At 37.5% G+C, this 21,116-nt stretch overlaps 1 protein-coding gene across 1 annotated transcript in view; it reads right to left on the bottom strand.

Annotated features, from left to right (window-relative positions):
• The window catches only part of CDH13 (cadherin 13), a gene marked incomplete at both ends in the record, with an annotated part of 482,104 nt that overhangs the window by 402,640 nt on the left and 58,348 nt on the right, over positions 1–21,116 (bottom strand). The gene's annotated exons all lie outside the window — the stretch shown is intronic.

Genomic DNA, 21,116 nt, shown 5'->3' with positions numbered 1-21,116 from the left:
GAAGAAGAAATAATTGCGTTTCTCTCATAGCTTGCTCTAGTCAGCTCAGACAATGGAGAATTCTGCCAACCTACAAGGGAAAAACCTGCCCCCCCCTTGGAAGTCTCATCTGTGCCAGACCAAGAATCCCATCCCACTTATTTTTATTTAAACTCCATGCCTTTCCACCTGGCAAATTACTTCTTGTCATTAGCTAGTTTCTATGTCCTAAGATTTGGTTTCTCTTTTTTTTTTGCCATTATTTTCTGCTCCCTTATCCTACATCCCAAAGGCTGCTAGGATTATTGGGCATTTGAAAGGCGCACATGTGCATGAATTCCCCTCACAGCTATGACAAAGACAAAAGCATCCATTTCACTTTAAGCAGTGTTCAGTTGCCAGCTATAGAAACACAGGTGGTCTGTGCACTTACAGTTAAGCAGCTTGAGAGGGTTTCATACAAATACACACATAATCATATTTAAATATAACCATATGTAAGTTTCCACCGAAAATTGCAGAACAGCTGACTACACGACTACTATAGTTCATAGTTTATAACCTTTACCTCCACAATAGTATTAACCCAATCTAAATCTTAGTGCAGTAACATCAAGATTTGAACAGCTAGAAATGATTACCTTAGTTAACTCATTAGTAGGCATCCATTATCTAAGTTGAAGGATAAATGAAGCAAGAAATCAGAAGGCTAAAAGGTCTGTTTTCAGTTAAGATATCAAGGGAAAATTTTGTCAGGGAGAAAATTTCTACTGAATAATTGATATCCACCTTTCTGTCTATGAAAAGCCTTGGGAACAAACAATAAAGTCAGTGTCTTTAAGGTAAGTCACTATTAAAGCACTACAACGAGAGGGCAGGAGACCACCTGAGACCAGGAAAGAGTAAATTAGTACCAGAAATTGTATTAACTGTTTTTGCTCCCAGATCCAAGCCAAGATATGAATAAGACTTCACAAAGTGGAAATTAAATAAAACTATCCAAGTGTGTTAATATTAATGACGTTTGTTGTCATCTATTATGCATAATATAAATAAAATATTTTATAAAAATAACTGAAATGCAGAAATTTTTTTCTCTTCTCACCTGGGCAATATTACTGTTTACACTGGAAAAACAATAAAACTTTTTTTTTTTTTCAAATTTAAAATTGTATCATTTTGGTTTATCATTTTTTTAAACAAGCTGAGCAGTTAAAACACTCCCAAGTCAGAGTGTGTCAGTTTTGGTTGAAGAGCCAAACTGGATGATTTCATTCACTTTAGTTCAGCGTTATACTTCAATTGCTGTTGTATGATCTGGAAGCCAGTAATTCTACCTATATTACCCTGTCTGATGGGGTCTCCATCTGAATGACAACTCTGGACGTGTTTTTGCCAGTCAGACGCAAAGAAGAATTTGGTCTACAAATGAGGCACCTAAATTGTAGCCTTAGTGGTCACACACCTAACCAAGGAGACAAAAATCATTATTAAACTGGCACAAAATAAGAAGTACTTGCTTCCTCATCTTTCAAAACTGAAATGCATCAACTACAGATGACACAATCTAAAACATTCCCATTACCTATTTCCAAACTGAGGATGAAAAAAGGTAAAATTCTTTAGAAAATATCAGAAAGAAGTTACAGACAAAGTGTTTTGAGTTGCCTGTATGACTCAGCTTCACTGGCTCATTAACCACTAGTTCCTAGTTACCTTTGTCATTGTTTAAAATCACTTTAGTTCATTGATTTGTCATTATAGTGGCAATTAACACCCATATTGGTTCAGCTTAGCATTCTATAGACATACCAAGCAGGCCCAAGCAACAATAAGAAACATCAGCAAGGCATCCCAACACAAGCTGAACAATTCTGTTAGGAAGAAGGATGAAACTTTAGCTCACAAGGAAAATAGCACAAGTGCAACAGATTTGTATCAAGTGAATAAACTACACCATTCTGAGTAAGGCAGATAGGCACTGCCTAGTGGAGACAACTTTCCAACCATCAGCCAAGGTTTTGAGAGTGGTAAGATATTTTCTTGCAGCATTATTTATGTTAGGAGAAGAAACAACAATTAAAGAGTAAAGACTGGCATTTCCCAATCAGAACCACATTTCTAATTGCTCAAGTGTCAGCCAAGCTGCCTACATGCAACTTTAGAATCAGAATTGACACCTGTGCTGAGTTTCAGCTTTCTGAATCACACAATAGTTTTGCAATGGCCGATAATGAAAGCTACCCTCTTAAAAATTGTTGATTTGAACTTTATATCTACAGATGAAGAGTGAGTAAAGCTACAATAGCTTCTTCAATTTACCTGACCTAGTTTCTAAATAGATATATTGTAAGCTACACTTTCATTATGCTTAAGTGAAAGCTCACCAAAGCGGGTTCTGGCAAGTAGGAATAACACATGAACTCTAAGGGTATTATGGGATGCCTTCCTTCTCCATTATCCTCCTTAGTTTATATTCTGCATTATATTTAGGGTCCCCCATGGTGCCATAAAGAGTGGAGAATCTATCTTGAGCATAAATTAATGTGAAGCTATTGCAGCAGTTTCTTGCTTCCCCTCTGAATTCTTTCTACAACACACCTGTTTTAAAGATGCAGTAATTATTTTGGGGAAAAAAAAAAAAAAGAAAAAAAAGACAGAAGCAGCTTAATAGCAATGAATTGAAGTTGCCCTTTGTCCCCTTTCATTGTATCTACCTACAGCAGACGGCATCAAAATGCAACTCAATTAAACACAGCCCTCTTGTCATAATATAAACAGGTGCTCTCCTCACAGCAGAAACAGGGAAGTTTTGCCATGACATTCCTTGTTTCATTTGACAAGATCATTCAAAAGCAAGTATTTCAGTGAGGAGGTCAGTCATTCTAATCCTGTTCTTTATGTGAGAACAGCTAATGCAATTTCAGCTATCCAAATAGAAGGGCTCTGCTTCCAGGTGTTCTTTTGTGTCTTGCACACAACTGCTATAGGACTGACACCAAAAGACAGGTATTATGACTCTTTTTCCCATCATTAGCTTCCTTTTAGCACAGGCTTTACAGCTTCCTTGATTCCTGTAATTCTGTTAGGCATAGTAAAAACCACTGTAATGCTATCGTTCTATATGTCACTGATAAAAGCAACAGAAAGAGGGCAATTGTACTGAACAAGGTGGTAAACTTTAGCTCCTCCTGAGATATTAAAAGATGAAAAAAGGTTGATTCAATCAGTGAATGAAGGTTTCAAGAAAGTTGCAGACTGTTTGTACTTCCAGGGCGCAAACCTCAAATCACAGCGTTACAGATTAACTATACTTACACTGACTGAAGATACAGCAGAAACACTTCTGCAGTGGGACACCAGGGCACTAAGAAAAACGAGGAGCTAGAGTAGCTAAGCCAGTATGTATATTACAGCCAACCAAAGAAAAGCCCTGGAAAGAGGCTCTACTAATTTTTGGCAGCAGCCTAACAACATATACAGACATATCTGTTGCCTGAAGTGAAAGAAAATGCACCTCTACTAACCTCTTCTAACAACAAGGCATTACCTTTTCCTAGTGCATATATTAATATTTGCTAACCAATAAGGTGGGTTTATTTCATTAATAATGTATTAACGTTTATAATCAATACAATGTGCTTTCTTCATCCAGCCTCTATAAGTATTAAAGAAATAAGCCTTGCCATGAAACTGTGTAAGATTTTCTGTCATTGGAAAATGGCAAATAGATGTGAATAAAGCCATACAGAAAGAATAGTGAAAGAATGGGTGTTTATATGCAGAAATGCTTTTACCAGATTGAGATTTAGATTTGTCTTTTCTTCTTAAAATAAATTTCCATTGTGTCATGCTGTTTATTGTCTAACAGCAACATGTTTAGTTCCCTCTACCTTTGATTTGAGATGTATAAGCAGGATTTATCTAGATATTAGGGTGAGTCTTTTAACATGAGCTTCAGGTAGGAAATAAAGAGCTTTCTTTCTTAAAAACCAAAAAGTAATGTAACTAATAAGCTGCTCCACAGGACTGCTGAGCACTTCCAGTTCTCTATAAAGTCAATGCAGGCTGTTGGTTCTCAGTTATTTTCCATGTCTAGGACTCACATAAGTTCAAACATTGGCTGAGAATAAGCACTGCTGTAGAATGAGTCAGCCACCAATGCCAAGCATATTGTGCTTTGCTCAGAGCAACTGTGAGTAAAACACTTGCTATATGGGTAACGCAGTCACCTAGCAGGACTTCATTCTACATACAATTGCTCAGGTATGAGCAGTCACTATGTAACAACTGCACAAGTGTGTTTTCAAGTTGCCAGAATCTTACAGAAAACAATCTATTCTGCTCATTTTCTCCTTCAGAATAGGGGATATGTTATAAGAACCAAAACTTGATCTAACTGGATAAGGAGTCAATGATATTTAAGAAGTGGCAACGTCACAGCTTATCTAATTTAACATCAGCAATATATTTCCTAACTGCAAAGATGCATTCATACACCATGAATGGCTCACACTCAGTGAGACGGAAAGAAATGGTAGGGTCTCAACTTACATACAAAATGATTATTATTCTCGAGGCCACTGGGGAAAAAAAAAAAAAATCATCGTATCTTGAAGTACTGTAAGTGATTTCCTGTTCTCCGAAAGAAAAAAAGCAATTGCTACAGATTTGCTTGTTATCAAAGCACGATGATGCATCCCTTTCCTTCTGTACTAGTTCATATAATAGATATACATAGTTGATCAGATATGCTACTTCTCCTATTTTCTTTGCCTAGTGTTTTGAAAAAATAGACTATAGCACAAAGGAAAATGGGTAAAAATGGAAAACTGTGCAGTGATGCTAAACAATAATAGAGATGTTCTTCCAGAAACTTGGTTGCAGACTGCACCTTCCTTTGTTAAACATACTAGCAAATTAACCACCTGGTCTGTATTTTTTATTCCTTTTCAAATATAAATTCTCTTGCAATTCCTTCTCCTGTTAATCTGGCATTGATAAGAAAATCTGTACAACCTTCGACTATAAATTGTTTTTATATGGTAACGTGCTGCTCCTCTCTATGAAGTATATGGTTTTTTAACTGCAGAAGGATAGGAAGACTTCCTTGTAATTAAGGCAATGTACTCTTAGAAATGTGGGTCAAGTCTCCAGCATTTGTCACCAAATGTTTTTCAGAGTGGCTGGCAGACTTCTGACTGACATCGGTGAGGTTTGGCTCAGGTCCGTCACAACTTCGAGGAAGTGCGGATAACAGCTGCCGTCTCTGCCTGCTTGATCCGCATCTCCTTTATTTACCCAGTAATTTGAGAGGACAGATTATCAGTTACTTCTCTTGGCAGCATATAGCCTTATGCTTCTCAATCTCATTCAAGCAAGACATAAGAAATCCTTGAGGCCATGTCTAAATTTTCTCCCTTTTCTATAGCTCAGAGTGCACAACTCCTGCTATAAATCATTCCCTGAAATGGTAACTGACAGAGTAAAAACTCTTTGAATAGTAACATATTTACACCAGATATAAACATAGGTCACCAGAAAGATGTTCAGACTAAAACAGATGGAGAATCAATGAGGCAGAGAGCTATAGAAAAGCACTTCTGGATGGCAGAAGCAGCAAAGATTGCTGTGACTTGACTCTGGAAAGTGAGAGACACACTGAGGGGATATGGGGAGAAAGCTGCTAAGGTCACCATAGTCTTTTTTTCTACACCAACACCAGGTGGTTTTGAACTGAAGATCTTAAGAACTGTTGCAAAACTTCAGTAAATCAGTGGGAATCTGCCCAGAAACTATAATGGCTCTTGGATCAGACAAACAACAAAATTTGCCTTCATAATAAAAAAGATCACATTTATAAGATCATGAAGTGAGAGTAATAAGTGTTCTAACATCTGTCATAGTGTTTGCTAGGGGACAGCAGTACATACATAACATTGCCTATTTGATTTTTACACCAATGCACAAAGTGTAGGGATTCATGATGCCTTCTACATGGGAACTAAAAAAGAATAAATTGAGAGAAAATTATGTAGGATCTGACAATAGAAAAATAATATAAACAGACAAAAGCAGAGGATCTTAAAATGAGACATAGGTTAAACCCTGGAATGATTATTAAATAGAGTCATTATTTTTTTGTATTCATATGAATATTCATTTCCCATAGAAAATATTTTTTGCTATCTTATGTTTCATCCCAGCAAGAAATAAATAAAACTATTACTGTCTTCTTTTTCTGAGACTTTGAAAACTTCATTGAATAAGTGACATTGGTTTGTGCTGTTCCTTTTCCTCTTTGATGCTTTACTTACTTACTCCCTAAATCAACAGTAGGTGCTTCAAAATGCCTACTTCATCTTGGAACAGGTTTTAATATTGTTGGTACAATTTTACAAGGGAAAGGACAGGTGCAGAGTATGAGAAGTAGGTGGCCTACTGATCTTTTTACATCTAGAGTATATTTGCACACTGGTGATGCTCAGGCACACTGATAATCCAGGACATATTAGTCCTTGAAATTATCTTCTTTTTCAGAGCACTTATGCTAAAACAACACTAACTGTATCTGACTTTATCTAAGGTCTGGTAACATTAATGGAAATCTCTCCTTGGATCAGATCATTTGTTCCCAGGGCACAGATAAGAATCCTGGGTATTCTTCCTATTGCCAGCAAACTCACATCCACCCATTTCCTTCTTAAGAGTTCCTTAAGCTGTCTTCTGTCTCAGACTTCTCAGTTTCTTCTCATAGCCTTAAAAGCAGGATTTGAGTGAATCTAGTAACCTACATGAAAAAATCACCACAGCATTTAGGGAATAAAGCAATGATGCAGAGATGTGTGTTATTATATTCAGTATTTCTAGACAACAAAAAAAGAAAAACAAACAACCCCAACCTAACAAACAAAAAAACAGCAGTTACTAGGGTTTTGACTTTTAAGTGACAATGCTCATTAAGAGTCCCTCAAGTGCAAGGACAGGCTGTCAGAAGTGGAGAATAATCATTTGCAAGAACAGCCTTTGAAGCAAGGTGCTGTACTCAGCTGAATAATGGAACCCCAGCAGCTCCTCAGGCAGTATTTTTCACTGCTATAAAGAACAAAGTTACAGGACTTTTTCATTTAGAGGGCTTAAAACAGAAAAAGCCAACAGATGTCTTCTTGACCTAGTCTCTAAACATTTTTTTCTCACCCATCCCACCTTTCTTCTAAGTCCTTTCAATGTTCCTTATTATGAAAATATTCTGTATCAATATAATTTGGTGATAACTTCCTTCATTTCCTCACTCCTTTAAACATACTCCCAGAGTAGACAGAAGAATCACATCAGGAAGATATTCAGTTGTCCAAAGCTTTTTTTTTTTTTCACTTACCTACCCATCTGTCCATTACCAGAGAGGCTGATGTACTGCATATATATGGAGTGAGCATTAAACAGCAATCAAATTGATCCATTCCTTTTTACGCTACTAGTCTTGTTACCCAGATACATTAGTCAGGTTTATTCACTAATCCATGATGCTCCACTCGCCACCCTGCTATACAGCAAGGGAGCTTCCTTTTCCTAGCTCATTTCAGAAGCCAATTTCAATACACAATCTACCTACATCAAAACAAAAGCCATCCTTCAAAAGAAAGGGTTCTTTGCCAGCAGAGATTTCAGTGCCACATGTCGGGCACTGCAGTGATACCGTTGCACTGCCTGTGTCTTCAGAAAGACATACGGATGAAAAAATTTATCAAACTGGTAACTACTCCTGAGGCAGCTTCCCCACCTTTCAAAAGAGAATTCCATCCAGCAGTGCTTCTTCTGTACTTTGGATTCATCATCACAATAAGGAGGCATAATAGCTAGGTAGGAATTGGATATCACTAAAGAGGAACTCCTTGAATGAGAAAGATATTGCAAAGGAAGGTTCACTTGGAAGTGCTGGTGGTTTTGCAAACTCTGTGGCAAATCACTGGAGTATTACAGACAAAACCCCAAGTTTCAGATTGCGTTTTTAATTTCCATCCTCCAGAATTGCTACCTAGAGGGCTCTTCAATAGACTGAAATCCTACATAACATAGGATGACTCGTGGCTTCCAAAACTACTTTGGATCCCTTTAATATTATAGCCATACTAATGCTGGGAATATTTCCAAAGAAGCAATTATAAATCTTCTTCAGTTCTTAAGGTGACATGGACTTTAAAAGAAACACAATGATTATCCAGGTCCAAACTACATCATAACAAATGCCAAATATTTTCCCTCAGTAATTCCTCTTTCTAGTTCAATGACTTTACCTGCATGCCAAGGATGAGATGTTTTCTCATTACTTATGAGGACTTAACACCTTCTTCCCAATCACTGGAAGATGAGAATTTCCTACCTCAGCCCAGAGGGGCTTCTCATGGTGCATGGCTTCAAAACCCACAATAATTCAAATTAGTCCATATGAAAATTTTATCACATAGCCTATTTTAACAGTAAAGCTATAGTACATTAAGTTGCTGATATCTTTATACCAACAGAGGAAGCAACAAACAGAGCCCATAGAGGATAATATTTTTTATTATTATTTCTTCTTACACAGCATGCATGAATATGTGCATGCCAAAAAGTAACTTTTACCCAGAAAATAAGAGATCAACAGTCTGGTAGAAGAATATGCTTGGAAGAAAGCTAGTAATACACAAATGGGATAATCCTTGCCAAAATACAGAGCTGACCGGTTAGTTTTCAACATAGTAGCTTTTTAGTACAAAAGGCAGTTTTGCAAAGAATAAAACATTTCAAGGACATGTATTTCTGTTCAAACCTGATTTCAGTGATGCCAGAAAAAAATTAATGATGTTTTGACCAGCATAATGTTGAATTATATAATGCTAAAGTATTTAATATTTAAAATCAAAATACAGTGTTTCAGTAATGAGAAAAATACAGCATTTAGATCCTTCCAGAGGATTTGTTTGTTTCAGCACTTAAGTTCCATAGTAATTTTTACTAGGAAAAATTCAAAACACCGTTTTCCTGAAGTGTTTTCCTTCCCCTCAGAAAAGCAGTCCCACTTTCCAGCCACTGCTAATCCAATCCACTTAATTGAAAATTTGTTTCACTCAGTTTCAGAAATTCCAACCCAGATGCTCTAAACTCAACTGTCTCCTAGGGCTGTCATCTCTAATTGTAACCCTGAGAAGAAACACACATACCACTGTTAATTCAAAAGGCAGAGGAACGTTCTTTAACTTGTAGCTTCCTGGCCAGGAAAATAAAGTTGTAAGCCTCGTAGATACTCTAAATATACACACCTGCACTACCTGAATTACTTATAATCTTCACTACACAGTTCTCAGTCATATTTAGTTCCAATTCTCAAAAGCAGTCCTCCATTCTTCCAAAGACACTGAAACGTTTATAGTCAACTGTAGATGAGGTAAGCTGATAAATGCTCCCATCATTTAAACCCACTTCTACAACTATAGCTTATTCCCAAAAATTAACTAGGGTTTTCAACATTGACTATATTGGTTGCAACTCAATGTGGTTACATGGGTTAAAAAAAGCCAGATGCAAATCAGCCTGTTTTTAATCGGCAATGCAGGGCATGCAGAGTTATAGTCCAAACCTACAGGGCTGTATCTGCCCCAGGAGAGAGATGTTCTGCTGACATAGCTAAACTGGCACATATTTTGTTGTATCTGCAACACATTAAATGAAAGTGGAATCAGGCCAAGAACGAATGGTTCTGAAAAAGATCACTTGTCACTCTGAAGGTGGAAGCCCAAACAATAGCACTTGGAAAGTTAATACAAGGTGACAATAGCAAGTGGCAGCACACGTATAATCAAATGAAAAGAAGCACGGTGCACATGCAATTGCACACATCTTACAATAGCAGAAGCTCTCCATCCCGCCTGCCACTGCAGCTGTGGAACCTGTAGGCTCACCTCCTTCCCACAAAAGCTCTCCTGAACTCTTAGCAGAAACACTCACTTTCATCATTTTTGCTGTCCTTTGAATCTCCTTTGACATCGTTTCTCTAACTTGATGCAAATGATGACACCTGGGGGCCACATCTGAAAAATCAGCATGCTTTCCCTCAACCCTTAATTGTCATGCAGCATATAATGCACCTTACTCTGATATTCCAGGCAGGAGACAACAACATTAGCTATGAAATCTGTAGGCTTCTGCCAATTCACAAATACTGGCTGCAAAACCTATGGGAAGGGGCAGACAGGGCTTGGAAAATTAGGAGTAATTTAATGCAAATGATCTGTAGTGCTCCCCAGGCTCCACGATTAGGGACGTCAAAAAATTTAAGTGCTCCTTCTGGCTAATATTATAGAGGACTGATTACTACTCACTGTATATAAGGTTTTCTAAAATGACTGTATTTTTCATAAGTATTTTTCTCATTGTTTTGTTCACTAAAGTGTATTTTGCATTGTGCTCAATAATTTCCCCCCCAAAGTGAAAGCTAATTGTTAAGTTCTGATTTTAACCATGATTTTCTTTTACTTAACTTAACTTATTCTTACTCCCTGGTGTAGTAGATAATGGTGTATGTTTTTAAAAAAAGAGAGGTGAAAAAAAGCAAATACATTTGCTAATGCAGGTAGGCATAACTTCTGTTGAGGGCTAAATTGTTTCAAACACATACCATCTAATTTTCTGAGAGAAATGTTTAAAAGCCCATTTAGAGATTGCTTTTGAAGGTGAAATTACCCACGTATACAAGGTGAGTGGAAGTTATATTTATATATTTGCCCATAGTACCAAATGCTGAAAAGTATGTTTGTACTGGTCACTTTTATTCACTCAGCTGGATACACCTTACAGTCACATTTATGTATACAGAAATTGTCCTAATTAATTACTGAAAATTTCTGGATTAGCAGCTGCTCTCTCATGCACAGCTGAATAGTTCATTAGAGAATTTGACCTAACTGAAATATGTCTGAAGAAGAATAAAATATATTACAGAACTGCAATGAGATAATCATAGTTGGCAGTCACCTGTTGGAACAAATGAAGAACACATGATTTTTGTTTTCTATTTTCAGAGATTCAGTGCGAAATGGTGTGGATATTTCCAGTAAAGCACCATGTTTTCCAGTACTTAATCTTTCTGTGTGCTGAAGCTCAGTACTGAACTAATGTCAAGTGTCAGTCTGATGCTCTATTATCCTTCAGTTGTCCACAAACTCACATTCAAGAATATCAGTCACCCATTGTTAGAATCCTGATCCACAGGAAGAGAGATGTTCAGACCTAATTTAGGACTGTACCTCAGGTATAAAAAATACCTGATCATCTCCACTGACTATTAAAATAGCCAGGAGAACTAAGTCAAGCACAGACACACACAAAGTCCTAAATAAGAGAAGATGTCTGTGATGGAGCTCAAAAAGAAGAGTCTGTTTTGAGAATCTGCTTGTCTTTCTACATGCACAAATGCACTTAGTTTAATCTAACCGCTCCTGATAAAAACACAGCTTCTTTTATTGCAGAGAAATACAATTCCTCATTTCCTATTAGAGCCACAAAGCTATCTTCAGCTGCTTTTAAAAGATATATTTTTTTATCTGTCCTTATTTACTAAAAACACTCATACTGAAACTCAGCTAATTTCTTAAATGCTTTATTTCTAACAGCAACATAGTCAAGATAAAGTCACTGCTAGAAAGCTGATGGAATGAGTGTTCATTGATAACTAGTGCGTAAGTGCATGGGAGATGCAAGTCAACATTTTGTTCAAGGAAGAGATAATTTACAGTAGCCCACATTCTTCAGAATGGATCCAAATTCTTTAGATTGCAGAGCATATCAGTCTATAATCAAAGGTTCTCTAATAAGATTAAAATGTCTTTTTTTTTTTTAAGTCAATCCACTCTTAATGAGAGACTTGCTTATCAGCCATGAGTCTAGACCTGAATGTGAAATAAAGGATATCTTATTTGCCACACAAAGACAGTAACTTTAGAATTCAAACACGCATGCAGAGCTGGTGTTCCACTGCCCTCTCAGCCATGTGCCAGTGGCCCTTCCCTACACCACCAGAGCTTAAAAAACATAAGGAATTTCAAATGCCAATGAAAGAAGCAGAGGAAAGGTTTTCTTTTTTATTCCCTGCAGCACTTTGTTTCCATCAGTGACAGAGAAGGGTCATGCTACACCAGTGTGGAATATGCAGTGGTTCACAAATTAGTCTTGGTGAGCTACATACATCTACTTTTGCAGAACCTCCTGAGATCACAAAGTCACACAGCTAGGTTGTGGGGGACAAGGATGGGTGAACGCCACCAAACCTGAATGTTCAGAGATTGTGTTCCTCACAGATATTACCCAGCTGTCTAAGCTTAGGCTTGCCTAACTAAGGGCTACTACAACAGTCACAGCAAGGATCAGTATACCTCAGGGCAATACTGGTGGGTCCTAGGCTCAAGTAGTGCAAGTGTTAGCAGTTCTAACACACAGAAGTGGAGTCTCTCAGTTGGAAAGGCTCTGCAGAAGTCATTGATTTTATGGCTTCGAAGGATCACTTAGTCTGATTTAATCTTTCTCTGCTATGCCAACAATAAGCTGTAGTTTCTCGTTTGGATGCTCCTATGTTGTCATTCATCTGATCAATAAAAGGGGAAAAGATATTAAAGAGTAGCATGAAATTTTGACAAACACCTGGCAGTTAAAGATATTAAGCTACAGTGAAGAAGATACAACTGAAAAGGTAAAAAAAAAAAAAAAAAAAAAAAAAAAAAAAAAAAAAAAAAAAGAAAAAGACTAATTAAAATAACACACGAAAATAAACAAAACCTAGCCTTTTTCTCTGACATTAGGTCTGGAGCAGAGCAACACAAAAAAGTTCCAAAAAATTAAGGAAATCAACCCAATTGACCCAGAACGCCTACACTTCATTCTGTTGGATTTGCAAACATGCATCGTTCTGACTCATGACAGGCAGTTCAGAAGCAAAGTCAGATCTTGACAAGAACTAATCATAAGAACATTGATTTCTGAACCAAACCAAGCAGTCAAAACACATGGTCTTTGCTCAGCTGCCAAAACGATACCATCCAAATTTGTGTCCAAATAGAACCCATCATAATGTAATCATTAATCAGTCTGATTTAGAATAATGTTTGCAGCAGCTGATTACTGCTACACATAACCATTTATCACTTAAAATGTGAAAATTTTCCCCCTACCATTCAAGACAATGCAACTAATTCTGCCAGTATACTGCGGCTGGGCAGAAATGCCAGTGATTCATTTCAGAAAGATGGAGTCTTGCCTAAAATAAACAGTACATGCTTGCAGTATATTCAGAGGCTAAAAGCCACCATTCCTCTGGAAGCACTAATGATAGGGATCTGTACCCAGTTACACTGTGACCTGTGACTTTAAACATTACTGTTCCCAAATCGTGTGCTGCAAGTATACAGAGTTTTGTTGCTCTGATTATCAGATCAAAATTCCATGTGTTGAAGTCAAAATAAGCGAAATAACTTTGAGCCACACAATAGCAGGAACTATGGAAATAACTGTCATGCATGTAAAAAGAGAATTCGAATTTACTTGGTTAGTGTCATCTGAAATAAGGATTGATCTTACTTGGTAAAAGGTTGACTCAAGGCAGGTTTTTATTTATTCCTTCACAGTGTACACAAATGAATTGTTGCTGTTCAGGTTCAGATCTCACTGAGAGGTTTTGATCTGGGGATGTTCCATTTAACATGGGAAAAAAATAGCCCTGACAAATCCAAAGTGAACATCTGAACTGGGAGGAGAAGGTGAGGAAAGAAGCAGAGCTGATGGGGAGAGCTACACTATTTTTTTAGCCCTGCTCCAGATACAGGTACATTCAGGGCAGACATGGGCAGCAGCTCAGCACACACAGCAGGGCGCCAGCACTAACACAATGGCAAATGACAGGCTTTTGTCCCTGGAAACATCTTTGTGCATTTATGTCATTACCACCCCAGCAGCAGGCAGCAGAGCCACCAGCAGCCGAGGCTCAGCTCCCTCTGTTCCCACTGTGTTGAGAAGAGGCGAAAGCATGAGAGGATGTTGAAGAGGTAGAAGGCAAAAGAGAAGTCCAAAGGACTGCAAGAGGGTCAGTCCTAGTGATAACAGGACAATATTTATAGACATCTGCCTCATAGCTGTCTAAGATTTTTCCTGTCACAAGCATCCAGCCTAAAAGAAGAGATGTTAATAGATGATGGGCAAAGGAAAGACGTTAGAAGAAACAGAATTAATCCATGTTTGGGAAGAAGGGGCTTTCTGCTTCTCCAGAGCATAAGGAGCAGGGGATATTTCTCTTGCACTGCTGATTGCTAAACAGTTTGTTAAAAAACACCCCACAGTTTCAAGTAATTCTCTAACTGGGCATAATTCCACCTAATTGAAAACCAACATTTCACTGTTAACATCATTGAAGGACTGAGCCAAGCTACTTTCATACAAAAAGATTGTTTTACCTGCCTTAAGGTACAGCCTGCCATGTAAGTGGCAACACAGGCATGATGTCAGAAGACATCAGAACAAAGCATCTACACAGCACTTTCGTAGCATCCTTATTTGTCTCCAGAATTATATACGCTTTACTCCAGACTAGTCTAACCACTTGATTTCTGTTCTGGCACTCAGAAATAGTAAATTAAAACTTTACCCCACCAAATTTAAATGTGTTGAAGTTGCAATAGGAGACAACAAAGCCAGCATTCAACATTAATAGTTGAATGCAGTCCTCATTGCTGGAGGCTGGTTTCAAAGGAGAAGACAATATTTTCATCAAGACATTCTCATTACTTTGCTCAAGTGCTCCATCTTCCATAGGGATCCAATTACTTAAGCTTTTACATAAATTATCCAAGTTATTTATACTTTTGCATTTACTGTAACTCAAATCTAAAACAAAAACATGCAAGAGGGTCTCTGCCACAGGGAGCTTGCAGCATAGCTCTATCTTTTGACGAACAGAAGAAAGATTTTTTTGGGGGAGAGGTGGAAGGTGGTTCCTTTTTATTAGGAAAACATCTATGGAAGGTCACATAGAATTTCCTTTCAAAGAAGTTCAAAGAGAGCCCTTTAACATACGAACAGTGAACACCAGCTCCAAAATACCTCAAATTCATACCATAGCCACAAAATCAGAGGAAATCCTTATCATCAGCCTCTGTAAGGACCCCTTCCATACAGCTGGCTGGGAGCAATTAACTTGGAAAACTCTAAGGAGGTGTTCTCATTGCTCAGCATCACATTTAGCATGATGGGGTCTCAGGAAAGATTAAGGCACAATCACAGTGTAATTAAATAATTATTTTGAAAGCTCAAGAGCTTTCATTCCTCTTACTTCAGTAAAAGACCACCTTCTACCAAAACAAATCCCTAATACAAAAAGGGAAGCAAAAGACTGTCAGTCATGTCACATAACACAGAGCTAATGAGAAAAAAATAGATGAAAATAGAATCTTCTTGTAGATCTATAGGTAGAACTGAGAAGCACAAAAACTCTCTTCAAGTTCCTATTGGATGGGCAGCATGGCACATGAAAATGCTGTCTAATAAGCTGGGATTTGATAGAAGCTTATTTGCTGGCTTGTCCAATGTCACCACAATAGTTTTCCAAAATTCCTGCTGCTAAATTCTTTAATAAAGGGCTAAAAACCTCAAAATAATTAAGGTTTTTTTCCTGTTGCTATGAAAAATAAAGTGAAAGCCTTTCCTTAGATTCTGAAATAATGCCAAGTAGATCATTCTACAGATGTAAGTATTGATTTGATAAGATTGAAAGCACAATATTGCTGGTAAGAAAACTTAATTGGTTTCTATAAGGCACAAGTAAACTCCTAACCAACAAGGCAGGACACATAGTGTGTGTAATTTTGTATGATCTCAGGGATTAGCTTTGATGAAAAATTACTTATTAGTTGCTGTACTGCAAAAGTGATGAAAGAAATCAGAGCAACATAGACATACAGAAATACAAGGGGTTCCTGATATTTAGTGTGGAATATACACATGCTGCATTTCAATAATTATCAGTAGTAAAAAATGAGATTCAACTACATAAAAGTCTAATTACATTCTTAATCAAATTATGAGATATTAAAAAGGGTTACTGGAATACCTTTGAAGCTATATCTGGAATAAGAAACAGCATAAACCCTTTGGTATCACTCTGGTTAATTAAACACCATAAAAATTAATACTCATAGATAGTCAAGAGTCTTCCTTCAAGAAAGGAAATCAGCTTGGCATTAGCGTCTGTATGCCATCAATAGATGCCTGTGCTCCTCTGGTTTAAGCAGAGCAAGCATCAAGGAGACATGCTCCCTGCCCTCAAGAGTTTGAAGTCTGGAGTGACAAAAGAAACAAGGGACAGAATAATGACAGGATCACAACCAAGAGCTGTTGTGATCCTGCTCCTAGAATGACTTCGCAAGTCTATAAAATATCAGAAGGCTTCTGTAATTTTGTATTAAGGAAAATGTAAAGAGCTGAAGTTTAAATAAGCTAATAATAAAACCAGGACAAAACTATATTGCATCAGCAGCTTCTTCATGGATCCATTTTGGTCACCTGTCAGTGTTCAAACACCTGTGACAGTTCAGACGTTGCCTACATTATTTTCAGAGCTGGTACATTCTAAAGAGCATTTTAAATCTTTCTTTCATATCACATTTCCTAACTCAATGACACAGGTAAAAAGAAACCATCTCTCTGTGACTTTTTTGCATAATCTCATTTGCATGACATTAATGATATTAATATTATATAGGATTTATCCCACAGTATTTCCAATTTTTGAGGTAGCAGTACTCCGATTTCTAGACTGCAAGATAATTTCAAACATGAGTGAATCAGAGGTCACTTCAGAAGCCAACTGAATCACGGGAGGCAAAAACCCCTCTAAACAGATGTGTTTGTTGTGTCGTGATAGGTCACTTGAGACCTAAAAGGATTATTTCAATGAGTTACATTTTTGTCTGAATTCAAGAATCAAACAATTCAAGGAAACATTATAACACTAATGAAAAAAAAAAAAAAAAAAGATACTATTAAGAAGAATACTATTCTATTCTGTGATTCTAAAAAAAACCTGCTTCATTCTCATCATGTTTCTGCTCTTGGTATCACCACACATTAATAGGCAATTAGAGTAGCTATAATGCTGTGATTTTTGTTTTCTTTCTGTAATGACACACTTTGCTTCAGAAGCAAATCCAATAAGCCATCTGAAATTATCTTTGAAATTGTGTTTGTAACAGTTACTTAAAATTACAGAAACATAGTTTCACTAATATCTTTTTTTTTTTTTTTTTTTGACATCTAGAGAGAACCTTTATATTCTGCACTCACACAGGAGATGATTGATGCTAGCCTCTGATTAATTCAGAGCATCAGGTTCTTACCCATGGTTGTTGAACATGCTGCTTCACGCACTAGAAAGCAGCTACTGTAAGTCTATACTGTAGCTTTTCCACGATAACTATGTTGAATTAACAACAAACGTGAGGCCAATTTATTGCCTGGGCCATGTGTACCTACAATACACAGTAGGAATGCATTGTGACATGTCCCACAGTCCTTGTCTCCTCAGGGTCCTTCTCAGATCTCCTGGGGTGTGCAACAGCTCCCATTCATCTAATGTGCTAACTCTTGTGCCCAGATTTCCTTAGGGAGGAATCCCAAACACAAAGGGAAGAACAAAGCAGAATGAAGTCAGGCACTCCCCTGGGAGCACAGCAGCAGGGCAGCACCAGGCAACTCTACATGCTATAGGGCGTAGGCTGAACCATCGTTCAGTTTGTTCAGACATTTATTTGGTATTTGCAGACTTTCATCTGCAGTAAACAGGTAGTCATCTCCTTCGAGTATTAAATGAGCCAATCACAGGTTAGCTTTCAAACATCAATGAAGTGTTTAGTCCAACAAGGCCAAAAACTAAGCCTCGTCATTTAACTTCAATTCTCTCTTTATAGCCCCCATGACACTGCCATGATGCTAAAACACACAAACAGAAACCACCACACACACGAACAAAAGCAGAAATCACCACTGTACTGGAGCTATTGCCTGTTGTAATCAGTGAATTTAATTCCTTTCTATTTTCCATCTCTGCATTCCTTACCTTACAGTTATACACTGAAACCTGCTTTGAGAAGAGATCATCTCACTCCATTTGAGTGTTATGATTTTAGCCCATTCCAGAATACACGCAGCCCATGACATGTAGTCGTCGTCAGCCTAGCAAAAAGGCTTCTGCAAGCACAACTGCTTACTGTCAAGAACAGGGAAAACATCTCACAGAACAGAACTGAGATTCACAGCTGGTGCTGCAGTGATTCCATGATGAGAGTTTAAAACCAATCTCAAACCTTTTCCATTATTAGTTATTCGTAAATATTTTCTTTTTTCCTAATCACTTTCATAGACCAAATATTCCTTTCATATTTCCTACAACTAGACTCCTTTTGGAGAGGGTTTCAGGGCATTGATGATCATCCAACATCATTTTAGCATAAGGATATTAACCAGAGATGGGTAAATCAACCAACATTTTACTATCATAACAACCTGCTCGGGGACACACACTCAGACAGAAGTATCAGCCACAGCATAGAACTGGAAGCATGGCAGAGCATGGGCAAGTTCACAGCTACTTAGAAACTGTTAACATTTAATGTGGAACACTGACAAAATGATGTGCATGAAGCAGTGTTAGTATTGGCCAACAGCAAATGTTTTGCCAGAAATGTGATAATTTTGTTTGCCTCAATGCTACAAGTGGCTTTTTTAAATTACTATTCTACTGAGAATTGTTCATCTCAGTAAAATTGCTGAAGAAGTTCTAGTTTAAGACACAAAGTCATATTACTTTTTAGATTATGTTTAAATTGCTGTAAAGTGAATAACCTACTAAAGAAGAAAGAACAGTATGCTGTCTTGAAAGAACCTGCTGTCAGTTAAAACACCACCTGTGTTAGAGTGATAAACCATTAAGACAAAACAAGCCTGCTTGCTCTTTAACCTGACAAATTAATTGAGAATGTCTATAATGAACATACCAGTACGTATAAGCCTGGTTGCTTTATCAGCAGCGCTGCACCCCTCTCTTATACAAGCTATTTCCAGCTGTGGAAGGGCTAGAGGCAGATGAACTGTTTGACAAGGATCCAGGCCAGTGTCTGCACTACCATCATTTCAATAAGCCTGAGAGGGATTAACTCGGTGGATGAAATAAGCATGAGGAGGTTCTCTAACATTCAGAGACAGCAGAGGTACAGGACAGACTTACAAATCAGGGCATGGTATCAGGAGCAAGAACCTCACAGTCCCAGCTCCTGATTTTTGAGCTGGAATAATTTTTGGGCCATTATAAAATATCACTTGGAGTCTATTCAGAAACCTTTTACAATCACATTTGCCACTGATACACATTCATAGTTAAGCCAAACTACTTAAAAATGGCATGCATTAAGGAACCATATTTTAGATGAAACAAGGTTAAATCTATTGCCAAAAAGAGAAAGAGCAATTTTCCTTTTACGAACAGCAGATAACATTTAGAGGCAATCAATTTAACTCTACTGAGCCCTCGAAATCTTGCTCAAATACCTGTGGATGGGATAGGAAATGTCCCTCTGCACATCAAGCTGATGGGTTCAAATCAGCCTTTTGATGAATAAGTTAATCTTTTCAGATACCAGATTTATTTATGTTCATTTGGGGTTTTTTTTCCCTACTCTTTGCACTTAAAGGTAATCAGAGTCCACTTCCTGACTTTCTCATGAGGACTTTTTCTCCAAAAGCTATTTGTTATCCTGACTTTGTTTATACTAGTGACCCTGGCTTTGTCCACAGTCCTTTAAAACATCAGAATAGTATATAAAGGAGTCTTTAGGTAACCAAGAGTTGAATGATTGGAAAAAGCTGATGTGTGCAGCTGGAGTGCTAAAGGGAAATTTGAAAAGAAGGAGAGCTGATGGCCAAAGTTTCTGTAGTTACTTACATAGCCTAAGGCAAAGATATCTCAGTTTCCTATCCCTTAGTCTCTGACATAGAATATTTTATTAATTATTTTAAACATAAATCTACTATTCAAGTCAATCAGGACTATTTGGATTACAAATGCTTTGAAGTAGCAATTCTGTGTTAGGCTGTGCCCAGGCACAAGGAGAATTAAGACTGACATCTCAGGTAGAACTAAATGAGAATTTCTCTAAATGCAAATCAATTATAAAACTGCAAGAAGCAATAATTCTTTACTCATCTTGATTTCTTTTTCCTGAAAGTTAGGATGACCTATATATAAATGTATCCAGCAAAATGGGTATTGTATCCTTGAGGGACATCTTGCCTCCATCCCAGATCTGTAAGATTACATTTAGCACTCAAGCATAGCTCATGAAAGCATGCACTACTGATTACAAACTGCAAGGCGTTCTCTCTTCATTAGCAATGTGATCCTCGCCAGATAGTCAGAGGGGACTTCACTAGTTCACACAGCAGTGATCATTTCAGCTAATTAATTTTAGCTGAGATGCTCAAGCTGACAATTCCTCAGGTTGTGTGTCTGTGAGTTGTGTTGTGCTTCCCCTGCAGATATTCGTTTGTTCTGAGAAGGCTTGCTCCAAAGAGTAAACCTCCATTGGTTTGCACACACACACACACACACACACACATACACACACACATAATTCCCCTACTCTCCACTACCACTAGTAAGAGTCTTGGAGTATTAAGGTATCATATCACCCATCCCTAGACCAACAGTTATGGTTAGTCACTTGCTACTCCTATCCTACCAACAGCAAACACTTGCAGCCATTCTGCATCAACAAGGATATTTTTTTAGCTCAAGATCAGGCTGCTTAGACAGGATAATTTAAAAACTCATTCATTATTTTGGGTTTTATTTAGCCATATGAAACATTTCAATAGGTAAATTGAGTATTTCTGGAAGACAAAGAAATGGTTCTTATTCAGGCAGAATTGTATGTTACTGTTCTATGTACTTTTCCATTGTTCTTGTAAGGGAACAAGGGATAGAAATAGTTTGTAACATTATAGTTGAATATAAATCTCATTTTTACATAACTGGAAATTGCTGTATTGTATATATGATATGATATATG

The sequence above is a fragment of the Psittacula echo genome (assembly GCF_963264785.1).
Source record: "Psittacula echo genome assembly, chromosome: Z".
Lineage (NCBI taxonomy): Eukaryota > Metazoa > Chordata > Aves > Psittaciformes > Psittacidae > Psittacula > Psittacula echo.
Note: the sequence above shows the minus strand (reverse complement) of the source record. Positions and strands in the feature narration are given on the sequence as shown.